We start from the raw sequence: 10,840 nt of genomic DNA on the forward strand, positions 1-10,840 counted from the left end.
TATCACAATTTGGACACGTAAATTTGTTTTATTTCAAGCCCTACTCTTTTGTACATCATATAGTGGCCATTCTTTAAGTAATTATGAAAACAGTAGGAGTATCCTAAGGTTCTAAATAACTTTGAAACACTATATTTTCACTGTAATTTGCAGTCAGGCAGTTACGCTAAATATACAAAAACTCAACTCAACACAATAATTGCTGGATTAAAATTTCCTTTGGGATTGTATCGTATCACTACATCACCAAAAAAACAGTATTACAACATTTTTCTTCTAAATTGTTTTCATTTTCCGCAACGGCACCGTGACTGACTGACATGTTGCGCTCTCCGTTATGATGTTAATTCTCACAGCATACACAGTTGCTTGGGAGACCATGGTGAAATTACACGTGAACTGTGTTAAGTGGAGCAATAATGTGGGGAATTCATGTGATTTTTTACCATGTAAGGCCATGTCGTGTTTATTACCCAGAAAGGTTAGTTGTACAAATGTCTTTAAATACAGAAGTTGCCTATTGGGCGGATTGAGTTGTACACAAAAGAAGCAATGTACGAGGCGCATCCAGAAAGTAAGTTTCCCTATTTTTTTTAAAAAAGAACACACACTTTCAGGAAAACATTTATTGGCAACAGGTACAGCAATGTTTAATCTATTTTTCAACATAGCCACCATCAGAATTGAGACACTTGTCGTATCGTGGGATCAACTTTTGTATCCCTCTGTCGTAGAACTCTGCCGCCTATGAATGGAACCAGCGTGTGACAGACGTCTTTAGCTCTTCGTCGTTGCCAAAACGCTCACCGGAGGACAGGAATTTCTTGAGGTGCAAGAGAACGTGAAAATAGCTGGAAGCAAGTTCAGGACTGTAGAGTGGATGATCAAACAACTCCCAGCCAAATTCCGTTAAAACAGCTGCTGTGCGCAGAGCCGTATGTGGACGAGCATTGTCATGGAGGAGCACAACACCTGCAGTAAGCATTCCACGCTTCTTGGAACCAGCGTGTGACAGACGTCTTCAGCTCTTCGTCGTTGCCAAAACGCTCACCGGAGGACAGGAATTTCTTGAGGTGCAAGAAAACGTGAAAATCGCTGGGAGCAAGATCAGGACTGTAGGGTGGATGATCAAACAACTCCCAGTCAAATTCCGTCAAAACAGCTGCTGTGCGCCGAGCCGTCTGTGGACGAGCATTGACATGGAGGAGCACAACACCTGCAGTAAGCATTCCACGCCTCTTGTTTTGAATAGCACGTCGAAATTTTCGTAGTGTTTCACAGTAACGGTCAGCGTTCACGGTTTCACCTCTTGGAAGGAAGTCAATGAGTAGAATGCCCTTCCTGTCCCAGAACACCGTGCACATCACTTTCCGTACCGACAGCGTCTGTTTGAATTTCGTCCTGACCGGAGATCCACTATGCCGCCAATGCATTGACTGCTGCTTGGTTTCCGGGGTGAAGTGCGAAATCCAAGTCTCATCGCCCGTGACGATCCTGTCGAGGAACTCGTCGCCGTCATCGTGATACCGTTGCAGAAATGTCAGTGCTGCTCCTAAACGTTGCATTTTGTGTTCGGGTGTCAGGTTTTTCGGCACCCACCTGGCACACATTTTTTTGAACAGCAGGTGCTTAGTGACAATCTCATGCAACAAGGATCGCGATATCTGCGGAAAATGGCTGCTCAGCTCCATAACCGTGAAGCGACGGTTCTCCATGATGCACTGCCGCACCAGCTCAACGCGATCATCATTGATAAGGGACGGTCGCCCACTGCGCTCTTCATCATGGACACTTTGACGACGTTCGGAAAACTGCCTACACCAGCGACGCACCATCTGCTTACTCATGATGTTCGGCCCATAGATCTGACAGAACTGCCGATGAATTTCAATTGGCGCAATGCTTTGTGCATTAAAGAACTTTATCACCGACCGAACCTCGCAGGCGGCCGGAGAAGGAATAAGAGCTTCCATTTCGAACCACTGCTGCCACGCTACTGGCACCAGGCGGGACCTGTCCGGCTAGCATATGATTGATACGTCATAGATCTGTTACGCATGCGCAATTGCCACGGCTAATTACGTTTACTTTCAATGGGAAAAAATCGGGAAATTTACTTTCTGGATGCGCCTCGTATTACATCGGGAAACCATTATTAGCAACTTTGTGGAAAAGGTGCTTTCATGGGCATCTAGCTTATGTACTTTCATAAATAAATAAATAATGTAAATAAAAATAGTATATAAATAAAACAAACAAATAAGCTTCGTAAGAAAGTAAGGTTTGCCGCGTAGGCATGAAAGACTCAGCAACTTCTTTCAACTGCAGTCATTATTTAGTTTCGACACGATTATGTGATGCTTGTGAAATTTAAGGCAGAAATTGACTTGCGATGTGGTGACCTAAAGAAACTTGTTGTATGGGATTTCATGGAAAATAACTATTTTATGAGTAGATAGGAGTAATTATGTTGTTATTATTAACATAATAGTTATTAAAATCATCACTATCTAGTTTAAATGATCGACCTATTCGTGTAAGGTATTCCCTTTTCATTCAAAATTTACATCATCATGATGTAGACCTATTGTAAATGATTGACCAATTCGTGTAAGAAAGCCACGTGTCATTTTATGCTAATAAATATCTCAATTAGTTTATATTATACATAGTTAAATAGCTATGTTTTAAGTAACAATAGGCCAAAGTGTTGAATCAGATACTGTTCAAAATTCGAGACATGAACATTACAAACACCTACAATATGGAAAAATTATGGTATTAAGCGTTCTATAACTTTGGATGAGAAATAGCGCATAGACAATATACTTTACACCAAGCATTTGTGACTTATTGTTAAAAGAAAAGTAACGGGCGAACCAATTACTTAGTGTTCGGTGAAGAACTGTAAACCAGTCTTTATTGCGCCGGACTCAGACCGAGCTACTGCATCTAAATTTAATTTACAAACCCTTTGTTTAGCAGTATGATACGTTATCAAGAGTCGTAAATAACATAATGTAATGAATTTAAACCAGCCCATTCAAGAACAAGGAGGCATGTCAACACAGGACTATGGGATAAAACTGCCAGAGTCATACTGATTCATTGCACAATAGTCAATGAGTTATTTCCTTGTTAAAAACATATTTCACTTCATATCTATGACAGTTTATTTGAAATTGTAAATAAAGAATTAATGAAAATTGAATGATTCACGATTCTCTATATTTCTATAGCAAAGTATCTTCTGCCTACTTACAATATTCAATTTCACACTCAAACTATCAGACGTCAGATTCTAACCGATTTCCGGTTGTTTGTCTTAAATGACTGAACAGAACATGTAATTCTTTTACATACATACATACATACATACATACATACATACATACACAGCCTATATCCACTGTGATTCTGAAATGGTACGAGAGCTTATATCAAACTATGCCTATAGGCCTGTAGATGAGCGGAATCTACAACATAGACAATTCGAATATATGAACTTCATTGGTGTTTTGAGATATAATGAATTAAATAATATTTTGTGGTCACACACTTCAGGAGTGCACTGCTTTAGGTGATCGGATGCATGAGTTGTATTGTTTATTCAATAAATAAACTATTGCATAATGAATTTAATAGGTAATTCAATTGCATAAATAAATTACTTTTATCTACAATAGTGAACAGAAAATTTTTGTGAAGAGAAAAAGAAAATCAAAATGAAAACGTAACATTTCAAATAATCCTTTACTAGATTTTCTTATTCACCCAGTACTTCAATCATATCAGCTATTCAAAGTTCTAACCTTCTAATTTGCAATTAGACTAACAGCTTGCTCGTACATTCTATAGCCAACTGCCTCCTCCTTCCTTTCATCGTACTTCGCCATTTCTAGTAGATCTATGTAACAAGTGAAATCCACTTTAAAATACCAAGTCTCCTCGTCTATGACATTCCTTGTTCGATGATCAGCATTTCATCCATGAGGACAGCTCGTGAGATGCAATGTCGTGATTTCTATACTGTTGAATCAAACAATTTTAGCGGTTAATATCTCAAGCACTAATACATTCCGGAGACGTAGATTTTGCTTATTGTATTTGTGTTAACGCTATCTACAATACGGTACGTAGGAGTTAGTCGCAATGTTACAAATTTTGTCAATGAAATTGGTTTACACTACATCATAATGTTTTATTTATGGCAATGTGAATTAGGCCTATCGTTTTAGCTAGAAAATCTTGAAACGTTATTTCGGAATGCGAATACTTACTATAATGTAGGCCTAATTCAATACAATTACAATAAAATTACCATACTAAGCAACTTCAAGCCATTCATAAAATGGTCATTAAAATTTTATTCCTAGTCATCCACAAGTAATCAGTTTTAAGAACTGAAAAGAAGGAATTCGAGTTAGAGGAATTTAGTGTAATAGTTATTTCACACTATAAATAAACTGTGAGTTGCTTAATAAAGTTTTAAATATCGAGTTATAAGCATTAGGTAATAGCAATTAATGTGTTTTAGTTCCCGAAACTACTGTACAATATTATATTCAACTAAAACGCGAATATAATTTAATTCAGAAGACAATGAAAATGGTGTTCAATGAATTTAATAATTAAAAACGTGTATTTCAGTTTAAATGGAAAATTGAATTTTTAAATTAGGATCTAGTACTCTTCCCCGGGAACCGAGCTAGCTCAGTCAAGACAGCTGCTACGAACTCAATGGAAGCGGCTTCCAGTTCAGAGGAGAATAAATGAAGGCTTCACAGCCATAGTGGGCCAAGTGCCATTTAGTAAAAACGGAGAAACCAAGGTTTAAAGTTAAGTGAATACCATAGTTTAATGAAGATTGACATATCATTTAGTTTTAATGTGTATATTTTATATTACTTGCTACTGTATATGTTTCCATTGAATTATGGTAATAACTTCATTTTAACCCTTGTTTTCTACGATTTTAGTAAATGGCGCTTGGCCCACTATGGTTCTGAGCCCTTCAAATATATCACAACTTACCATTAAGGTTCCTCTTAAAAGTTTAATCCAAAGGACAGAGAGTGTACATGAAGTTAGTCACTAACCTCCTAACTCCAAGGTGTGAAAAGAAAGATTTACTTGTCTGCTAACCTATGTCTTCGAGGCATGTATATGCGATACCACAATCCCTTTTATTATTTCTCCACACAATGAAAAGAAAGCGTGAGGTTATTCAACGCAAGGAAACAAGAGGATGAAACTTCATTCCATGACAAGACAGTTCAGTGGTTGTCTGTGTGGCAATGGTGACGGCTGCTGCGTGGTCCATGTGGGACGTGACGTGACAGTCGAGATGAGAATATGAACGGATGTTATTAGAGGACTATGCAGCACTTGTTTCAAACAAAATATACCCACTCAGTCACCAAAACGTGCGTAGCATGAGTGGAAAATTACAATACTGTGGCCGTTACACCAGAAATGTAATATTCTGTTACATACCAGACAGTAACGCATCTGTGGTTCATTTATCTGTGGGGATAACTTGAAGACAAATGCGACCTGCAATATACACCCTCATCCCTAGACAACTGCCGTCATATGTCATGTTTTGTCTACACTTTAACTTCCGTTATAATATTTATAATCAAGTTGTTACACTGCTACATTATAAAGTCAGCTTTCGAAATACTTTCTTGATTGTATATTTCATTTTTTATGCTCACAAGGAAACCTTCCAAAATAATGAGATCTAACTCCGTATTGTATACAAAAAAGCAAAAGCATCTGGCAATATGCACCGTAAGACACTCCAAAAATAACTGCAAATCTGCATTTGAGTAGTATTTTTGTCAGGCTCTCAGATAACACGTGCTTGGCTCGAGTATGCGATTTTTCAACTTTCCTCATAAGTTAGACCTGTAGACAAATTTTGAAAATTCGTCTCCGACCCTTATACAGAGTGTCTCATTTATCTTGAGCACCTATTATAACTTTTGAACTCGTCTTAATGTGTGTAATCAATGTAACATGATTAAAGTATGTAGTGCTATTTGAAAAATTGATGACGTTACGTGTATCTTGTACCATAATGTAAGTTACATGCAACAAATCCCCACACTCATGTTAGCCCCTCGTTCTAATATAAGGCTCAAAAACAAAAATTCCAATACCTATTCAAACAAAAAAGTTATAATAGGTGCACAAGATAAATGGGACATCCTATATATCATATTTAATGACAGTAGATTTTAGCAACTTAAAATTAAAAATACAGCACTTTAAAAATCAAATTTAGTATTTTATAGAAGGCCTAATTTTAATATTGATTCTAGCATTCGGATAGAACATAATAAATATAAAGTTTGGTGGTAGAAATTTAATGTCACCAATGTGATAACAGATGCATTTCCCGTAAAAAATCTTGAAAAATAATAAATATGCCAAGGAACATTATAAAATTAGAGTGAAAATGTTGATATAAGAGAATATGCCAAAATAATATGGTGTGATTTTATCTCAACCCTTCTCGTTACTCAATCACAATCATCCGCTACCACATACAACTTCCTTGTCAGTGAACACTGGACCTAAATAAATTACATAGGCAGTCAATATTTTCCTAAAAGCACCAGAAGTTTAAAATTCGATATAATGATACAGATAACAACAAAGAAATTATCAGGTAGCTCACATTCCTCTGATATTCATACTGTAAAAGCGAACACGTAGGAATGACCAAACTATCTGAAAAAACGTAAGAACCTATATGTGACGAGGCCTTCAGATAGATTCTGATTTTTTTAATCAAACACAAAAATGTCTCATAAAATATAATGTCGCTCTTATGTCGCAATAATACATACATTGATCTAGTTAAATTGTAACTATCAAATTGCACCAATCTACTTGTCCTCTACCGCAAGAAGTGCCTTTGCCAGCGACATGTAGAAGGAAAGCTAGTACTAGTAAAACAGAAGATTTTACGCCATTCTTCCAAATATTTTGTGTATGTTGTAGTTTTTATTGGCAGCTACAACTTTTCCTGCAGTATTTACTCTATGCTAACTTTCAAGGAGAGTTTTAATCCGACTATTACACTCTTACTACGTCATACTACTTTTGACCAATAAAACGGTACGAAAGGGCGTATTTCAACCAATCATGGCTGCTTATCGCACAATTTTATCGCGTCCCTAGCATTTGTTTCTTTGTTTGCCAACATTTGAAACTGCGCTGGTCTGGACGTCAAAAAAAAAAAAAAAAAAAAAAAAAAATATATATATATATATATATATATATATATATATATATATATAATTACAAACCACTCCAGTCGATGCACAGCAGTTTCAAATATGACTCGCATTGGCATTCAAGAACAAGAATTAATCAAAATCACTGATCATACCTATGCATCTTCTGAAATCCGATTTACAAATAAATGAAGAGCACCATTCGGAAATCCTGAATAAGTTGAATACACCATGTAGGCCTAAATCAACGAGTTCCACTTCTATTACGCACACGTCCAATATAACATCAATTGAACCACCAACCACATTCAAATTTTAAAATTGTACATTCAATAATTATTCCTTTTAAAATTATTCATTCGGAAATCCTGAATAAGTTGAATACACCATGTAGGCCTAAATCAACGAGTTCCACTTCTATTATGCACACGTCCAATATAACATCAATTGAACCACCAACCACATTCAAATTTGAAAATTGTACATTCAATAATTATTCCTTTTAAAATTATTCATGTTTATTTTTTATGTCATCGTCGTTAAATAAAACTTTACTAACACTTGTGTATATTAGTTAGGTTATGTTATAGCTTCTGCTATATGATATTATGGATAGTCACGTATCAGAGATTGTTTAATATTAAGATTTATTGAAAATCATCTATCAAGTGACGTTGATTACTGGGATTCGGATAATTGAAGTGGAATGCAACTGTCTTAATAAAAATGAAACTGAATCAACAAAGCCTTCTTGACTAGTAACAGGCCACAGAGTTCAATGATGATTCCATAGTTGGCACAACTGATATCGGTAACAAGAAAACATCATCATAAAACACTACTGCCATCTAGCGTAATGTTAAGATGGTACAATAATACATTTGAAGACAGTTGTATTTTCGTAAGCCAATTAATATTTTATTGTACACTTTGTTACTTCTAATCTTTATATAGCCTACTTTCTTCTAATCGTGTAATAGTCAATTAAATCCCACTCGAGTTTTGATTTTCTCTAGATAAATCAAAACCTCTAGTGAGATTACTGTTGATATTATGGAAGATTCTAGGGTAAGAAGAAACTCAGAACGCTGACACATATACGAAGTGTAGAAAATCAATATCGACAAACTTTTTGAGGCGATACAAGTATAAGGATATTCTTTTTCTAGGTTTCACACAAATTCCACTTTTCATAATCCCAAATGTAAGATATTTAAATTCATTCATACAGTATACGGCTTAAGTAAACTTATATTTTGTGTATGCGATACATTTTGCATAGATTTTTTTACTTGGTTATTTAACGACGCTGTATCAACTGCGAGGTTATTTAGCGTCGATGAAATTGGTGATAGCGAGATGGTATTTGGCGAGATGAGGCCGAGGATTCGCCATAGATTACCTGACATTTCCCTTACGGTTGGGGAAAACCTCGGAAAAAACCCAACCAGATAATCAGCCCAAGCGGGAATCGAACCCGCGCCCGAGTGCAACTCTGGATCGACAGGCAAGCGCCTTAGCCGACTGAGCTACACCGGTGCCTTTTTTGCATAGATTAACATACAATAGTTATAATATGTTTATTAAGAATCGGCATTTAAAAATAATGGACACCTTAAAAGTATGAGTACATGAGTGATTTATAATAATATACTGGGTAAATCCTTCCCCTTTTTATTCTAAACTTTTAAGATGTTATACGATGAAAGAGTAATGGAACGGAGAAAAATTCTCTCCGGGCGCCGGGATTTGAACCCGGGTTTTCAGCTCTACGTGCTGATACTTTATCCACTAAGCCACACCGGATACCCACCCCGGCGTCGGACAGAATCGTCTCAGTTTTAAGTTCCAACTCTTGGGTTCCCTCTAGTGGCCGCCCTCTGCACTACGTCATAGATGTCTATGAACGTAGGACTGAAGTCCACACATGTGCTGAGGTGCACTCGTTTTGAGTGACTAATTGGCCGGGATCCGACGGAATAAGCGCATATCATATATATTATTTTAATGTACCGAAGTACATATGATATTTCCATGCAGATATTCTGCGTCATCATACGATGAAAGAGTAATGGAACGGAGAAAAATTCTCTCCGGCGCCGTGATTTGAACCCGGGTTTTCAGCTCCACGTGCTGATGCTTTATCCACTAAGCCACACCGGATACCCACCTCGGAGTCGGACAGATCGTCTCAGTTTTAAGTTCCAACTCTTGGGTTCCCTCTAGTGGCCGCCCTCTGCACTACGTCATAGATGTCTATGAACGTAGGACTGAAGGGAACCCAAGAGTTGGAACTTAAAACTGAGACGATTCTGTCCGACGCCGGGGTGGGTATCCGGTGTGGCTTAGTGGATAAAGCATCAGCACGTGGAGCTGAAAACCCGGGTTCAAATCCCGGCGCCGGAGAGAATTTTTCTCCGTTCCATTACTCTTTCATCGCATGATGACGCAGAATATCTGCATGGAAATATCATATGTACTTCGGTACATTAAAATAATATATATTTTAAGATCTTGTTTCAGTAGTTCATTCACACGTAACAAAGTCTTTTACAACTAAGTAACAAAGCTCTACAGTCGCACTCAAACCTCCTGACGTTTGCAGGTGTGTCCGCTTCTCGGCGATAGCCAATAGCGGCAGTGCTGCGATGCAACTTATGGATATTCAGACTCGCCGCTTAGAAAGTCTCAAAATCAAATAATAAGTGCGCTCGAAAAATTAGTATGTTGTAGCACGGCCGACTTGATGCTCGCTTTGCTTCTTCCTTACTGGCCTAGACAATTCATGTTGACCCCTGTGTTAAAGCTGTAATCGAGAAAATGTGAAATTTCCGCCAGATGGCATTAGTTGCCAAGGTTCGCTGAGGAATGTGTGTATGGTTTCTTGTGCGATTATACTAAAATATTGTGCTTCTTTCTACTGGTAAGTGAGTTTATTGTGATGTGATTCAAAATGACAAATTGTTGTGTACCATTGTGTACTTCGAATAGAAAAAAGAGTGGAGGAACAATATCATTCCACGAATTTCCGAGTGATAGAGAAAGATGCGAAAAATGCCTTAAAATGATTTCACGCCAAGACTTCGTTCCAAACAGCAACTCCCCATCTTCAGTCGTTTGTAGTTTACATTTCAAGGAAGAAGATTATTCTAATAATAGAAAATTTAGACGATTAAAACCAAATGCTGTGCCAACAATATTCCATCATTATCCTATGTATAAAGTGACAAGTATCAAAAGACCAAGACGAACGATTACTAAAACTGATCTCCCTCCACCAAAGAAATGGAAATCTTTTAGTAATATTGGTTTTTCACTATTTGAACAAGATGTCCCGAGTGGCTCAGCATCAGTTAGTGACATTTCCTTCTTGCCAGTTGAAAATGACCATAAAGCGACTCAAACAGACGCTGTCAACATTGACGAGCTAAAAAGAAATATTAACAGATTGCGTGTGAAAATTACACGACTTAATCGGGTGTTACAAGAGAAGCAAGATGAGATAACGAAAACAACCGAAAAACTCCAACTAATTGAAAGAGATCCGTTACATAAGGAACTGGAAAATGTAAAGAAAGAGGCAGATGAAG

At 37.2% G+C, this 10,840-nt stretch overlaps 1 non-coding gene across 1 annotated transcript; it reads left to right on the forward strand.

Moving 5' to 3' along the window:
- Nucleotides 1-9,584: 9,584 nt before the first annotated feature.
- TRNAH-GUG (transfer RNA histidin (anticodon GUG)) lies at nucleotides 9,585-9,656 on the forward strand. Its single transcript has one exon. It is a non-coding gene; the product is annotated as a tRNA-His (tRNA).
- Nucleotides 9,657-10,840: the final 1,184 nt, after the last annotated feature.

Source organism: Periplaneta americana, chromosome 4, assembly GCF_040183065.1.
Source record: "Periplaneta americana isolate PAMFEO1 chromosome 4, P.americana_PAMFEO1_priV1, whole genome shotgun sequence".
In the NCBI taxonomy this organism is placed as follows: Eukaryota; Metazoa; Arthropoda; class Insecta; order Blattodea; family Blattidae; genus Periplaneta; species Periplaneta americana.